This window comes from Bos indicus, chromosome 2 (genome assembly GCF_029378745.1).
Source record: "Bos indicus isolate NIAB-ARS_2022 breed Sahiwal x Tharparkar chromosome 2, NIAB-ARS_B.indTharparkar_mat_pri_1.0, whole genome shotgun sequence".
NCBI classification, from domain to species: domain Eukaryota; kingdom Metazoa; phylum Chordata; class Mammalia; order Artiodactyla; family Bovidae; genus Bos; species Bos indicus.
Genome location: NC_091761.1, coordinates 63,314,172 through 63,331,375, shown reverse-complemented (window position 1 = coordinate 63,331,375; position 17,204 = coordinate 63,314,172). Strand labels below are relative to the sequence as shown.

Below are 17,204 nucleotides of genomic sequence, written 5' to 3'. Positions count from 1 at the left end.
TTTGATCTCTGGTTCCTCTGCCTTTTCTAAAACCAGCTTGAACATCTGGAAGTTCACGGTTCACGTATTGCTGAAGCCTGGCTTGGAGAATTTTGAGCATTACTTTACTAGCGTGTGAGATGAGTGCAATTGTGCAGTAGTTTGAGCATTGTTTGGCATTGCCTTTCTTTGGGGTTGGAATGAAAACTGACCTTTTCCTGTCCTGTGGCCACTGCTGAGTTTTCCAAATTTGCTGGCATATTGAGTGCAGCACTTTCACAGCATCATCTTCCAGGATTCGAAATAGCTCAACTGGAATTCCATCACCTCCACTAGCTTTGTTCAAAGAGATGCTTCCTAAGGCCCACTTGACTTCACATTCCAGGATGTCTGGCTCTAGGTGAGTGTGAGTGATCACACCATCATGATTATCTGGGTCATGAATATCTTTTTTGTACAGTTCTTCTGTGTATTCAGCTTATTTCTGCAAGGTGATAGTTGGCAAAGAAGAAAGGAGACTCCTGTGTGTTGACAATACAGCTATTCATTTGCATTTGTTGTCTGTAATATTGTCTGAAATATTTTTAAGAGGCTACTTTCTTGTTCATCTATATTATATTCTTAAAAAGTAACTTTTATGAAATAAATGTAAGTGATGACAGTGCTACCTTGATAAATACATTTCATGGTAAAATTAGCATCCTGCCCTCATGATAGCTTTCTGAAACAGTAGCAACTTTGGCAATAGCAACATTCACCTGCCCGCATCATCCACACATGTGTAAACATCTATCTTAAACACATTTCACAGTGTATTTGTGATGACTTGCTTTACTTGTGTTAAGAAAGCATCTTAGAATGCTACTAAGTCACTAGTTTCTGTGTGAGGTCATACCGACTGGTCAGTTCACTTACTGTAGCCAATTGTAAAGGCATCAACCTGAATTTCAGCTGTGAGATCTTTCAGTAAAGAAATACATTTTTGAGAGAAATGCTATTTCTACTTTAAGTCAAATGAAAAAAAATTGATTATTTTAAATATTACCAGTCTGGAGGGAGTTGGAAACAGACAATATTATGCTGTCACTAAAGCAAATTAAAGAGGTTTTTCCTTTAGCTGTATTATAAATACCAGCATTTGTCCTAAGTATGAGTTTTGAAAAGAAATTTTACAAATTGCAATATTTCCCTTTTGTATACCCTTTTGTATAGCTGTGAATGAATGATTTAACTTAATCTCATTTTTACTCTGATTTCAAACCCTCTTTACATACTTTGATTAAATAATTTATCCAAATGAGAATTGGTCCCTCTAATTCCGTCTTTGTATCCCTCGTAAGCACATGTTCCTTTGTTAGGCCAACTCAAACACCTGGTGCTGAATATTTAATTCGAAGAGAACCTCCAGCATCTGGCATTAACCCTCAGTCTCTCTGCATCTGGCTTAGCTGGGATCGTTGTATGTTCATGTTTAGTCTTTTCACAGACATTTTATAAAGAAAAAGAATGTGGAGCAAACTAAGAAAAGAGATAAGGGAAAACAATACTGATGTGCCGTCACAAAATTGTTACAGTACCTGGTAAAAAAAGTAAATGCAAAATTGAACAGATGGCTATAGAAAATATTTTAAAACTCAAAAATATATTTCTTTATGTATATATATATACATATAGAAGTTAGTGTGATGGATAAGATTTCCTTATATATAAAGAGTATGGTAGGTTGGGTTAGTTATCAAATTTAGGTTATCCTCCAAAAGAAATGATTCATTTCTAGGCTGATGTTAAGCAGTGTTGGTCTTTGGAATTTTCATGTAGCAGATAATATTAAAGATTTAAGAGTTGATGAGCAATAGTAAAGCAGGCAGTTTAACTCCTTATCTTACCCACTTATGAAAGAAAGTGTTTGAGCTTCGCAACTAGTGAATATTAGGACAACAAAGGTCAATTTTCCTACTATAGAATAAATGAAAAGCCATTATCCACTAGGTCCTAAAGACACTACAGGGAGGCTGTTGGGCAAACATACTGAATTAATCATAATGGAGATGAAAGGGCTTTATCTTGTCCATATTTAAAAATCTTATAGGATACCATTTGCTGTAGAAGTGAGTTGAAAACTATTTATCAACTTAAATAACCATGAAATAGTAAAATTACAAGTATTTATGACAAAGACTGACACTACCTGTAGTATAATTCTATACATATTTTTTACCTTTAAATATTATTGAAATATTGCCCTATGTACAATATTTAGTACCTTTTAAAAAAATGGATATGAAATGTCTGTTTTGCTTGATCGTTATAGAGATTAAATGAGTCTTATCTGTCTTATTAGCCACTCGGTCATGTCCAACTCTTTGAGACCCCATGGACTATAGCCCACCAGGTTCCTCTGTCCATGGAATTCTCCAGGCAGTATTCTTGCTATCTGAAGAAGGGTAGCTATCCCCTTCTCCAGAGGATCTTCCCGACTGGGGTTGAACTGAGGTCTCCTGCATTGTAGGCAGATTCTGTACCATCTGAGCCACCAGGGAAGCCCTAAGTGTACTGCAAAATTGTTAGTGTATGATAGTCACTCATTGTTATAAAGATTAAATGAGTAAATTTATATAAAGCGTGTATTAACCACTGCACTTTACATATAGGAAGCCTTCAACAGATTATAGCTATTAGTTGCTACCTATCTGTCCAATTACCAAATAAGTGACTGTCCATGTTCAGAGCCAACCCTCCCATTGATGGAGACCTTTATCATTCATTAGGCCATCCATTCCATTGTTGGATAGCTCTAAGGTTTAGAAAGGCCACCTTTATTTTTTTAATATTTACTTATTTTTCATTGATTGGTTTACAATATTGATTTGATTTCTGTCATACATCAACATGAATTAATCATAAGTGTACATATGTCCCCTTCCTCTTGAGTCTCCCTTCCACCTCCCACCTATTCCCACCCCTCTATGTTATTACAGAGCCCCCATTTGAGTTCCCTGAGTCATACAAATTCCCACTGGTTATTTATTTATATATGTTAGTGTATATGCATCCATGCTACTGTCTCCATTTATAAAAGGCTATCTTTATATTGAGTCAAAATCTTCATTCTAACTTCTTACTCTTGGGATCAGTTTTGTCCATTGACTCAAATAGAACATCTACTCCGCCTTCCACATGGCAGCCCTTTAAACTTTTCTACATAGCTGCATCCTCCTCCTCTAAGACTTCTCCCAGTTGACAGGCATCTGTAGAAAGTTGAACCCAGAAATGACCACAACAGTCCATACTAGTGTGGCCAGGACAGAGCTTGAGATTATAGCTACCTAGAGATATAGTGTCAGAGAAGGCAATGGCACCCCACTCCAGTACTCTTGCCTGGAAAATCCCATGGACGGAGGAGCCTGGTAGGCTGCAGTCCATGGGGTCTCTAAGAGTCAGATATGACTGAGCGACTTCACTTTCACTTTTCACTTTCATGCATTGGAGAAGGAAATGGCAATCTACTCCAGTGTTCTTGCCTGGAGAATCCCAGGGACGGGGGAGCCTGGTGGGATGCCGTCTATGGGGTCGCACAGAGTCGGACACAACTGAAGCAACTTAGCAGCAGCAGCAGAGATTTAGTATTTAATGATTATCCCACCCTTATTCCAGACACTAGAGTTGGAGCTTAAGTTTGTGTATTATTACTTATGACATTTTGTATTATAAATAACAGAAACTTAAATAACTTGAGTTAAAAAGTTATTTCTCAGGTTCTGCTTAGTTATAGGTGGTACTAGTGGTAAAAAGTCTGTCTGCCAGTTCAGGAGACACAAGAGACAAGGGTTTGATCCCTGGGTTGAGGAGATCCCCCGGAGAAGGAAATGGCAACCCACTTCAGTATCTTCGCCTGGAAAATGCCATGGACAGAGGAGCTTGGCGGACTATAGTCCATGAGTTTGCAAAGAGTCAGACACATGTGCACACGTGTGCACGCACACACACACACACACACACACATTAGGCTATTAGAATAGAATGATACCAAGAAAGGAGGAATGGAGCTGAGTCACAGGCACAACTGACCCAAGGAACCCAAATTTCAACAGAGGTTTCTTTTTTCATCTCTCAGCTGATGTTCTCTCCATGGCAGATTCGTCTGTTGCCCAGTGATGAAAACATGGCTGCCTACAAATCCAGAGCTTTGCCTTTCAGAACCTAGGGTTTCAAGGGGAGCCTGGCTTACCATTCTCTATATCAAAATAATCATATTTTTAAAATTACTATGAACTTAATAATTATTTAATCAGAACTAAGCGATGGTATCTCATTTTTGAGTCACATGCTCACTCCTGGACCCCTTAACTCTGGGCAGGGAACCAGGTCTTGTCATGGTACAAATGGAAATGCAAGTGTTTACTAGAGAATACAATGTTTCAGGTTTCTTTTTTTGACTAGCAGTTAATTAAACTATCTTTTCCATTTATATTTAAATTGATGTATAGTCTCATGTATCCCATTCTGTATTTGTGATATTGTGAACCTATGACATCATTTGTACTGATTGAATTTCAGCACATCTTTAAAGCCTGAAATTTTTACTGGAATTTCTCATCCAACATATATTACTAATGTATTCCAATTGTCTGTCTGAAGTCTGGATTTCATTCATATATTCACGAGTAGATAATAAAATGAATAGAGTCACAGAACCTTGTTGCAATCCATTAGAAACATTTTTCAAGGTTGACTTGGGTCCATTAATCAATACCTTTTGTAAGTAACCAACCATGATATCTTAGACATGAGTCTTACCTGAAGCCCACAGATGTAAATGTCAGAGACACTGAGGTTAGGAGATTCATCATCTTCTCCTCCCCCAGGAGGAAACTGTTTGAGGAGCAGTGTTCCTGCAACACCAAAAAAGAGAAATTCTTTAACAGTGACCTGAAATGCCAATCTTCCCCCTAAAAGCAGAGGTGGTGCCTGAAATATTTTGTAGCGTTGTATAGATCATTATCTCAACAAATTGTATTTCTAGTGAAAAGAGAACTCAGAAAGAAATTTCCAAGAAATGCAGTTCCGACAGGAAGGACAATGGTTCTAAAGCCCCAAATGGAAGGGCTGAGGCAGATACTTTGGGTAGCATGTCCATGTGCTGGCCCTAATCCAAGCCACTTCCACCCTGTGCTCTAAGATACCCCCAGCACCTAAATGCAAAGTCATGCTCGGAAAGCTCAATTTCCCTGAATATTTTCTCAATAAATTTGGCTGATACCATCTTATTTTCTGGGTACTTTTTAACTGGTGTGTCAAATTGTGTTATTCATGGAGTAAATGAACTATGCCATCTATAAACAGTTATCTTTAGCCCAATTTTTAAAAACTCTTTATTTTATGTTGGAGTATAGCCAGTTAACAATATTGTGATAGTTTCAGGTACAGAGCAGATAGCCATACATATACATGTCTCCATTCTCCTCCATCCAGACTGCCACATAACACTGATCAGAGTTCCCTGTGCTATACAGTGGGTCCTCGTTTGTTATTCATTTTAAATATAGCAGTGTATACATGTCGAGCTCCAATTCTCAATCTATCCCTTTCTGCCACCTTCCGCCACCCCCGCCCCCCCTGCCCGGTAACCATAAGTTCATTCTCTAAGTTTGTGAGTCTGTTTCTATTTTTTTTTAAATAAGTTCATTTGTATCATTTCCTTTTAGATACTACACATAAGGGATGTCATTCAATATTTGTGTTTCTGTCTAACTTCACTCAGTATGACAATCTAGGTCTATCCACGTTGCCACAAATGGCATTATCTTTTTCTTTTTAATGGCTGAGTAATATTCCATTGTATATGTGTGCTACATCTTCCTTATCCAAGCCTCTGTCAATGGACATTTAGGTTGCTTCAAACCAATTTTGATGTGAAACCTTTATTCATTTACCCTTTCATTCATTTAACAGATATTAATCAAGCATTTAAAATGTGTCAAGCTCTGGGGATAACTCAGTTCTCACAACAGACACAATCCCTGACTTCAGGGAACTTGAAAATCCTCTTCTTCAATCAAACAAGTTGCTTACTGACCACTGAAACTCCCAGGACTTTCCTGACCACCTCCACCCTCAACCCAGGATTCTTTCCTCTCCATGGGTCTCCTGTTTAAGTCCAGTCTCAAAGGGTATCCCCCTCCACACAGCTTCCAGATGAACCCAGCCTGCAATGTTCTCTCTGCTGTGTGAGTTCCTGTAACTGAATTGCTTGTACAGCAAACAGCTATGGGCTACATTTTATGAAAGAAATAAGCTTTAGAGTGGGATAAATCCATGTTCAGATCTCACTCCAGTGAATTACTAGATTGTATGCTGCTGCTGCTAAGTCATTTCAGTCATGTCCGACTCTGCGATCCCAGAGACGGCAGCCCACAAGGCTCCCCTATCTCTGGGATTCTCCAGGAAAGAACCCTGGAGTGGGTTGCCATTTCCTTCTCCAATGCATGAAAGTGAAAAGGGAAAGTGAAGTCGTGTCCGACTTCAGTCTCAGCCATGTCCGACTCTAAGCGACTCTATGGACTGCAGACTACCGGGCTCCTCCGTCCATGAGATTTTCCAGGCAAGAGTACTGGAGTGGGTTGCCATTGTCTTCTCTGACTAGATTGTATAGTCATAGGTTATTTAATAGTTCTAAGCCACATCCAACACCACAGTTCAAAAGCTTTTGAACTGGTTGGACTCTCAAGAGTCTTCTCCAACACCACAGTTCAATTGAAGGCCTAAGGTTTAATCTGTGTCATATAAATACGAGTATCTCTGCTTCCATTTGGTTTCCTCTTGCATAAAATATCTTCTTTCATCCTATTCACTTTGTTTCTATGGTGTCCTTAGAGCTGAAGTGAGTCTCCTATAGGCAGCGTATAGTTGTCTTATTTTTTATCTATCCATCCTTTCTGTGCCTTTTGGTTGGTAAATTTAATCCATTTACATTTAGAGTGATTAGTGACATGTAAAGACTTTCACTCTGGCCACCTGATGTGAAGAGCCAACTCCCTGGAAAAGACCCTGATGCTGGGAAAGATTGAGGGCAGGAGGAAAAGGGGGTGACAGAGGATGAGATGGTTGGATGGCATCACTGATTCAGTGGACATGAGTTTGAGCAAACTCAGGGAAATAGTGAAGGACAGGGAAGCCTGGCGTGCTGCAGTTCATGAGGTTGCAAAGAGTCAGACACAACTTAGTGACAACAGCAGCAGCAAGGACTTCCTACTGCCGTGGTATTGTTTGACTCCTGTTAGGTGTCTCCATTGTTTTTTTTTTCCCTTTCTGGTAAACTCTGTCCCCCCTATTTTATGTTTCATGAATCTATTATAGAGTTTTGCTCTGTAGCTATCTTGAGGCTTATATAAAACATCTTACAGACAAAACATTTGGTTTTATACTGATAGCAACTTATCTTTGTTCACCTATAAAGTCTCCACTCTTATACTCATCCCCTTTCATACCTTTGATGTCACAATTTATCTCTTTTTACATTGTATATTTATTAACAAATTATAGTGCTATGCTGTGCTTAGTCACTCAGTCGTGTCTGACTCTTTGTGACCCCATGGACTGTAGCCCACCAGGCTTCTCTGTCCATGGGGATTCTCCAGGCAAGAATACTGGAGTGGGTTGCCATGCCCTCCTACAGGGGATCTTCCCAACTAGGGATTAACCCAGGTCTCCCACATTGCAGGCAGATTCTTTACCATCTGAGCCACCAGGGAAATCCATGAATACTGCTGCGGGTAGCTTATCTCTTTTCCAGGGGATCTTCCTGACCTAGGAATCGAACTGGGGTCTTCTGCATTGCAGGTGATTCTTTACCAGCTGAGCTACCAGGGAAGCCCAACAAATTATTGTACCTATAGTTATTTTTAATATTCCTTTCCTTTCATCTTTATACTCTGGTTAGTGGTTAACATACCATTTCAATACAGAATTACCTTTTTTTTAATTCTGTTTTCGCCTACACCAGTGTGTGTTGTATCCCTAATATTGTGTTGGCAATATTCTCATGTTGCCAGTTACTCTCTTTACATTTCAACTTAAAGAACTTTTTTCACTGTTTCTTCAAGGCAGGTCTGGTGGTGGTGAACTCCCTCAGTTTTTTGGTTCTTTTCTAATTTTTTGTTAGTTTTTTTTTCATCTTTATTTTTCCTTCATAACTGAAGGGTAACTTTGCTGAAATTACTCTTGCCTGACAAATTCATCTTTCAACACTTCAAACATATCATTCTGCTTTCTACTATCCTGTAGGGTTTCAGCTAAGAGATCTACTGATATCCAAACAGGGCTTCTTTGGCGGTTACTTTCTTTTATCCCTCTGGCTAAGGTTAAGATTCTTTATATAAAGACAGCCTTCAGAATGGGAGAAAATAATAGCAAATGAAGCAACTGACAAACAACTAATCTCAAAAATATACAAGCAACTCATGCAGCTCAATGCCAGAAAAATAAACAACCCAATCAAAAAATGGGCCAAAGAACTAAATAGACATTTCTTCAAAGAAGACATACAGATGGCTAACAAACACATGAAAAGATGCTCAACATCACTCATTATCAGAGAAATGCAAATCAAAACCACAATGAGGTACCATTTCACGCCAGTCAGAATGGCTGCGATCCAAAAGTCTACAAGCAATAAATGCTGGAGAGGATGTGGAGAAAAGGGAACCTTCTTGCACTGTGGGTGGGAATGCAAACTAGTACAGCCACTATGGAGAACAGTGTGGAGATTCCTTAAAAAACTGGAAATAAAACTGCCATACGACCCAGCAATCCCACTGCTGGGCATACACACTGAGGAAACCAGAATTGAAAGAGACATGTGTACCCCAATGTTCATCGCAGCACTGTTTATAATAGCCAGGACATGGAAGCAACCTAGATGTCCATCAGCAGATGAATGGATAAGAAAGCAGTGGTACATATACACAATGGAGTATTACTCAGCCATTAAAAAGAATACATTTGAATCAGTTCTAATGAGGTGGATGAAACTGGAGTCTATTATACAGAGTGAAGTAAGTCAGAAAGCAAAACAACAATACAGTATACTAACGCATATATATGGAATTTAGAAAGATGGTAACAATAACCCTGTATGCAAGACAGCAAAAGAGACACAGATGTATAGAACAGTCTTTTGGTCTCTGTGGAAGAGCGGGGGGGATGATTTGGGAGAATGGCATTGAAACATGTATAATATCATATATGAAACGAGTCACCAGTCCAGGTTTGATGCCGGATACAGGAAGCTTGGGGCTGGTGCACTGGGATGACCCGGAGGGATGGTATGGGGAGGGAAGTGGGAGCGGGGTTCAGGATGGGGAGCACGTGTACACTCGTGGTGGATGCATGCTGATGTATGGCAAAACCAATACAATATTGTAAAGTAAAAAATAATAATAATAATAATTTTTTTTAAGATTCTTTATTATAGTTTTTAACAGTTTTACCATAATGTGTCTTGGAGATCTTTTTGCATTGAAATAATAAGGTGTTCTATTAGCTTCATGGAATTTTATGTCCAAGTCTTTCCCCAAGTTTGGGAAATTCTCGCTATTATTTCTTTAAATATACTGTTTCTTTTCTTCCTTCCTTCTTCTTATAAGCTAGTTATTCTTATATTTACCTTTCTTATCAAATTCAATAGATTTTGTAGGGTTTCTTCACTTAAAAAAAATCTTAGAACTCTTTCCTCTTCTAATTGAATTACTTCTGTATTTCTATCCTACAAGTCATTTATCCTTTCTTCCACGTGGTCTGCCCTATTATCAGTGACCTCTATTGTATTATTTATCTCATTCATTGAATTACTCAGGTCCAGAATTTCTGTTTGTTTGTTTTAATTTCACTCTTTTTGGTAAAGAGCTCCTTCTGTTCATTAACTGGGGTAGCCGGGCAGTTACTCATCAGTTTTGCTCTCCACCTCCTCCATTGGAAAGGTCACTGCTTTTCTCCTCCTTTGTTGGACACGTCTCCACTGCTGCCACCAAAAGTCCAACCTTTTGCAGGGTCACCCTTGTGAGGGCTGTCACCTTGGCAAGTTCCTCCCTCTCCTCCGCATTCAAACTCATCCCTATCCCTCTCCAGTGCTTTGCTAGACTCTCCCCCTTAGGCAGGTTGCTCTTCCACAAATTCTCTCTCATCCATGGGTATCTGCCCACATGTGCAATCTTCAGGTTTCCTTTCTCCCAGTCATGGCTAGTGGGGTGGGACAGGCTTGCTGACTCCTTTGAATCCTCAGCTCTTTTTCAGGCTCTGCTCATTTGTTTTTCAGATGCACAGGTGGGCTAGACACCTGCTGAGTGCCTTGGTATAATGTACAGAAGCACTTTTGTTCAGTCATGGATGTCTAATTAGTTGTTTAAAAAGGAGAAAGAGGGGTAGCTTATGCTTCCATGATGCACATGTCACTCCTAGAGATTCACTCTGTTGCATGTAGCAGTGGGTCATTATTATCATTTGTATTTATTGTATAAACATACAAAAATTATACATTCAACTATTGACAAATACATACTATTTCAGTTCAGAGCTATTTCAAATAGTACAATAAACTTCCTTGTAAGTTTTGGGATGCCCTGTGTTTCTATTTCTATTGAATAAATACACTAGGAGAGAAATTACTGGCTCATATGAAATATATACATTCAGCTTTAGAAGAGACTGTCAAACGTTTTTCCAAAGTGGTTGTATGAATTTACACTTAAATTGGCAGCAGTGAATGAGAGTTCAGTTCTTCTACTCCCTTGCTAAAATTTGGTAGTGTCTGACTTTGTTTTGGCTATTCCAGTGAATGTGTGATGATATTACTTTGCCATTTTAAGTTGCATTTCTTGATGATTGATGAAATTAAACATGTCTTATATGTTTATTGGACATTTGGCTATCCTCTTTGACTGTTTAAGTCATTTGTCCTATTTTATATTGAATGTTTAGTTGTTTATATATCCTGCATATGAGTCTTTTTATATGAATTACCAATATATTCAATGTTGTGTGGCTTGAGTCTTGATTCTCTTCCTTGGCCACCTGATGCAAAAAGTTGACTCGTTTGAAAAGACCTAATGCTGGGAAGGATTGGGGGCAGGAGGAGAAGGGGACGACAGAGGATGAGATGGTTGGATGGCATCACTGACTCAATGGACATGAGTTTGGGTAGACTCGGGAGTTGGTGGCGGACAGGGAGGCCTGGTGTGCTGCGGTTCACGGTGTGCTGCGTTCATGGAGTCGGACATGACTGAGTGACTGAACTGAACTGAATGATGTCATTTGAGGAATAGGAATGTCCTAATTTTAATATGTGCTTAGTTGCTCAGCTGAGTTTGACTCTTTGCAGCCCCATGGACTGTAGCCCACCAGGTTCCTCTGTCCATGGGGATTCTCCAGGCAAGAATACTGGAGTGGGTTGCCATGCCTCCTCCAGGGGATCTTCCCAACTAGGAATCAAACCAGGTCTCCTGGATTGCAGGCAGATTCTTAACCATCTGAGCCACCAGGGAAGTTATATAGTTTAAGTTAATGTTTTATGATTAGAATATTCTGTATCTTATTGAAGAAAACTTTGTCTACTTGAGTTAATAAAAATATTGTCCAATTGTTTTCTAAAAGCCTTTGCTTAACTTTTGTATATCTAAGTCTATAATCTACCTAGAATTGATTTGTGAAGGGTGACAGTAAAGAGTAACTATTCCTACTTGGAAATCCAAATAGCCTAGCACTATTTGTCAAAAAGAGCATTATTTCTACACTACACCACAGTGCCACCTCTGCCTATATGAGGTAGCCCTGAGATGTGGAACTCTTTTCTATTGTTTTTTTTTAGTCTATTCTTATACTAACTTCAATCTGTATTAATTTTAATAGCTTTTAATTGTTGTGACACTTGGCTGTATAAGTCCTCCAGCTGGTTTCTATTTATTAATGATCACCTTGATAGTTTTTGCCCTCTTCCATTCTTATATGAATTTTAAAATCAGCTTGTCAATTTCTACACAGATGTATTGGGATTTTAATTAGAATTGTTTTTAATCTAAAAATTAATTTAGGAAAAATTTACATTCTAACAGTTTTAAATTCTTCCAGTACATGAAAATGAGGGAAAATAATTTATCTATTTATTATGCCTTTGTCCATTTCTTTTGACAAAGTGTTACAATTTTTAGTGTAGAGGTCCTGATCATCTATCATCAAATACATTTTTGGACTTAAAGGGTTTTATGCTGCTATAAGTGTTATCACTTTAATTTCTTTTCCAAACTTTTTGTTGCTGGTATGTAAAAATGCAATTTATTTCAAAAAAAAAAAAAATGCAATTGATTTCATACATTGACCTTAGATCCAACAACCTGAATAATAAATGTTAATTCTAGATATTTACCTCTAGATTTTTTTCAAGATTTTTCTCTATACACAATTATATTTTCTGTGAGTAATGATAGTTTTATTTTTTCTTTTCCTAAATATTATGGTTTTTGTTTCTTTTTATTGCTTCATTGCATTGGTTAAGTTCTATTTTTTTTTTTTAATGGAAGTAGTATTAGTAGAATCCATATAGTGTTCCTAATCTCAGGAAGAAAGTTTCAGTAATTGATCATTAAATTAACTTCCCTTTTTATTTTCTAAGAGTCTTCATCATAAATCAATATTTTATCAAAAGTTTTTCTCTAGTTATTAAGATCATCATTTTATTTATCTCCATTTTTCTGTGAATGTGTTGAATTATATTGATTATTTTGTGTGTGTGTGCTCAGTCGCTCACTTGTTTCCAACTCTTTGCAACTTCATGAACTACAGCCCACCAGGCTCCTCTGTCCATGGAATTTTCTAGGCAAAAATATCAGAGTGGATTGCTATTTCCTACTGGAGGGAATCTTCCCAAACCAGGGATTGAACTCATGTCTCTTTCATCTCCTGCACTGGCAGGCAGATTCTTTACCAGAAGTCCTATTAATGGTAAACTATTATTAGCATTCCTAGAATAAACTTCATTAAATTGCGATGCATTATCCATTTTATATATTACTGAATTCCCTTTTCTAGTCTATTAAATTTTTATATGTGTATGTTCATGCTGCATATTGGTCTGTAATTTTCCTTTCTTTTAATTTTTGTAACAATTTAGCTATCAAGATTATGCTGATACCATAGAAATATTGGAAAAGGTAGCTTCTTCTTCTATTTCATGGAAGAGTATATATAAAATTGAAGCTTCTACTTTCTTTACTATTTGCTAGAATTCACCAAAGTAACCATCTGGGCTAGGAGCATACTTTGTGGAGAGGTTAAAATAAAACATTTAATTTCTTTAGTAGATATATGATATTCTGTTTTTTCTTTCCTTTTGTGTCAGCTTCAGTACATTATATTCTTTAAGGAATTTATTCCATTTAAATTGCCATAAAGTTATTTGCAGTCTTATTTTTAAAGTATCTGTAGGACCCATATGAATGTCTCTTTATTCATTAGTGATATTAGTATCTTGTTTCTCTCTCTTTTTACATCAGTCTTTCCAGAGTTTTATCAATTTGATTACTTTTTTTCAAGGAACAAAGTTTTCATTTTGTTGATTTTCTTTATTGTATTTTGTTTTCTATTTATCTTATTTCTGCTTTTATTTTTTATTGTTTCTTTCCTTCTACTTTCTCTGTACTAATTAATTGTATGTGCCATTCTTTTTGTTTTGAGATAGAAAATTGAATCACGGATGAATAGCATTCTATTTTCTTCCTAGTATATACACTTAATATAAATTTTTCTCTAAGAACTGCATAAATTCTCTCAGTTTTTGTTAATCTGAAGATAAAGGATACTTTTGATGATTATACAATTACAGGTTTGTAGTTATTTTCTTGATCATCATGTAACTATTTTCCAGATGTTTTGATATGCCATATTTTCAATGTCATTTAGCTCAATATTTTCTAATTTCTATGTATTTCCTTATTTGATTCATGGATTGATTAGAATTTTATTGCTCAATTTTAAAAGCTGTTGGTACTCTTCTAATTAGCTTTTGTTATGGATGTTGAGAGAAATTCCACTATGCTTAGAGAGCACACCCTGAATGATTTCAATCCTTTGAAATATATTGCAGGTTGCTTTATGACACAGCATATGATAAATTCTAGTAAATGTTTGATATGCATTTGAAAAACACTGTGTATTCTGTCATTGTTGAATGCAGTTTTCTACATTAAATTTTTAGAATATCTCCAGGTTTTTGCCATTATAAGCAATGATACAGACACAGTATGTATCTTACTATATATAGAACTTTTTGTTCTTGTTGAATTACTTCCTTCAAGTCATTCTCAGGAGTGGCATTATGAGGTCAAAGGGTTGGGAATATCTGTATGGCTCTTCCTGTTTATACATTGCTGGTTACTAAAAGTATTATATCTGATTATAATGCCAGTTATCATGCATGAATTCACAAAATTCCCCATGGTGTTGGGTGTTGTAATTGTTTTGTTAATAAAGCAGATACTAAATTGTAACTCAAAGTTGCAATAATTTTCATATCTTTGATAACTAGACAAGATAAATACTTTTCTAGGTGTTTACTTACTACTTCAATTTCCTCTCATATAAATTGCCTATTCATCTGTTTTACAACCTACTGGGATCTTGATACTTTTAGAATAAATTTGAATGGGTAATTTTATAATGTCAGCAATTCACCCTTGGCTCATATTTGTTGCAAATGTTTTCCCAATTTATTGTCTTTTAGTTTTAGCTTTGCTGTTTTTCACCATACACTTATGTTCAGTTTATGTAGATTTGAATCTGTTCCTTTGTTGTGACTACTCTTCTCACATGGACACTGTGACAGTGTTTGATTCTTTCCTAGCTGAATATTTCTTTTTGTTCTTGTAACATTTTTGTTAATATACGGTATACAGCAGCACTAACAGAAATTTAATGCAAGCCACATATGTGATTTAAAATGTTCTATTAGTCACAGAAAGTAAAAATAAACAGGTGTAATTAATTTTAATCAATAATTTATTTGACCCAGTATCCAAAATACAGGCAGATTTTACTTTGCATGATTCTGGCATGCATTAATTTCAGTTATCACCATTTAGTTTAATAAAAGTAATCTTCCAATAACATGGTCTGAATCTATTATTCTTATATAATAACTGTGAGTAGTTGCATTGTACAAACTTCACTACTAGACTTTCAGTCCACAAACAACTACCTGAACAAGTGAGCGTCATTATCAGTGACCAGTCAAAACCTTTTTTTCTTTCAAAGTCTGTTGGTAATTGTTCACTGCACACCTGTTATTCAATTCATGTATGGACAGTGAAGCAGAGAGTTGTGTTGCCTTCTTGTAGCTCAGTGTTAAGCCCACATAACACATCATAAAAATGGATAATCATTTAGGGAGTTGCCTGATAAAGTGAGAGATCAGCAAAGAAATTTTTAAAAGATACTGTTGGAAGTGAAAGCAGATGTGATGATGAACAATTGCAGGGACTCTGACAATTCTAGTGTTCAAGAGACCAGATGAATAGCCTCAGAAACTTAGTGAAGGTAAACTTATTGAAAGAAATGAGGAACGCGGTTGTGACAAAAAGGAAAAATTTTCTGTCTGGGTGATCTGTCCATTGGCGTAAGTGGGTGTTAAAGTCTCCAACTCTTACCGTGTTACTGTTGATTTCTTCTCTTTGTGACTGTTAGTATTTGCCTTATATACTGAGGTGCTCCTACATTGGGTACATATATATTTACAGTTGTTATATCTTCTTGAATTGACACCTTGATCATTATATGGTGTCCTTCCTTATCTCTTGTGACAATCTTTATTTTAAAGTCTGTTTTGTCTGATATGAGTATTGCTACTCTAACTTTCTTTTGGATTTCATTTGCATGAAGTATCTTTTTTCATCCCCTTACTTTTAGTCTATAGTCTGAAGTGAGTTTTGTTATAGACAGCATATATATGAATCTTGTTTTTGTATTCATTCAGCCAGTCCATGTCTTTTGAATGGAGCATTTGGTCTGTGTACATTTAAGGTAGTTATCAATTTGTATGTTCTTATTGCTATTTTCTTAATTGTTTTGGATTTGTTTTTGTAGGTCTTTTCTCTTCCCTTCCTCCACAGTTCTTTTGTGATTTGATGACTATTATTGTGTTTGGATTGCTTTTTCTTTTGTGTGTGTGTGTCTGTTATAGTTTTCTGGTTTGCGGTTTTCATGCGGTTTTGATATAGCAGTCTATTTATATGCAAGGTTGTTTTAAGTTGCTTGTCTCTTTAATTTCACCTTCCACTTACTGCATTTGTATTTTCCTCTTCTTGTGTTTGCTGGTTTTGATTTCATATTTGTGTGTGGATGCTTTCCTACTTTTACTGTATGTTTTCTTTTATTGGTGATCTTTCCCATTTATGATTTTCTTGTTTCTAGTTGTGGTCTTTTTTTTTTTTTTTTTTTCCTTCTGCCTGGAGAAATTCCTTACTGTTTGTTATAAAGCTAGATTGGTGGTGCTGAATTCTCTATGTTTGCTTAACTGTAAAGCTTTTGATTTCTCTATCGAATCTGAATGAGAGCCTTGCTGGGTGGGGTATTCTTGGTTGTAGGCATTTCCCTTTTATCACTTTAAACATTATCATGCCACTCCCTTCTGGTCTGAAGAGTTTCTGCTGAAAAATCAGCTGATAACCTTTTAGGAGTTCCCTTGTATATTATTTGTTGATTTTCCCTTGTTGATTTAAATATTTTTGTATTTAACTTTGTCATTTTTATTAATATGTGTCTTGATGTGTTCCTCCTTGGAGTAATCCTATATGGGACTCTCACTGAATATTTCAAGTGGACTTGAGTGAATGTTTCCTTTCTCATGCTAAAAATACAGAATGCTTCATGAACTTGTGTGTCATCCCTGAACAGGGACCATGCTGATCTTCTCTGCATCATTCCAACTTTAGTATATGTGCTGCCAAAGTGAGCACTAAAGATCACGTAATAATCATAACTTCCCTCCATTGATTATTACAATCATTTTGGCTTACTGACTGTAGTTTTGGCTTACTAAGTCACTTTTGTGGTTTTGCACTGTCTGTAAAGCAAGGACTGCCTATATTATCATTTCAATAATCAATGTAAAAGTTTGGGGTATATTGCATTCTTTTTTTCATACAAAGTCTTCACAATACGATATGTATCTCAACTTACAAAAC

General features: G+C 36.6%; 1 non-coding gene across 1 annotated transcript; it reads right to left on the bottom strand.

The window, feature by feature from the left end:
• Positions 1 to 16,869: 16,869 nt before the first annotated feature.
• LOC139179377 (U6 spliceosomal RNA) lies at positions 16,870 to 16,976 on the bottom strand. Its single transcript, XR_011563757.1, has one exon. It is a non-coding gene; the product is annotated as a U6 spliceosomal RNA (small nuclear RNA).
• Between the last annotated feature and the right edge of the window lie 228 nt (positions 16,977 to 17,204).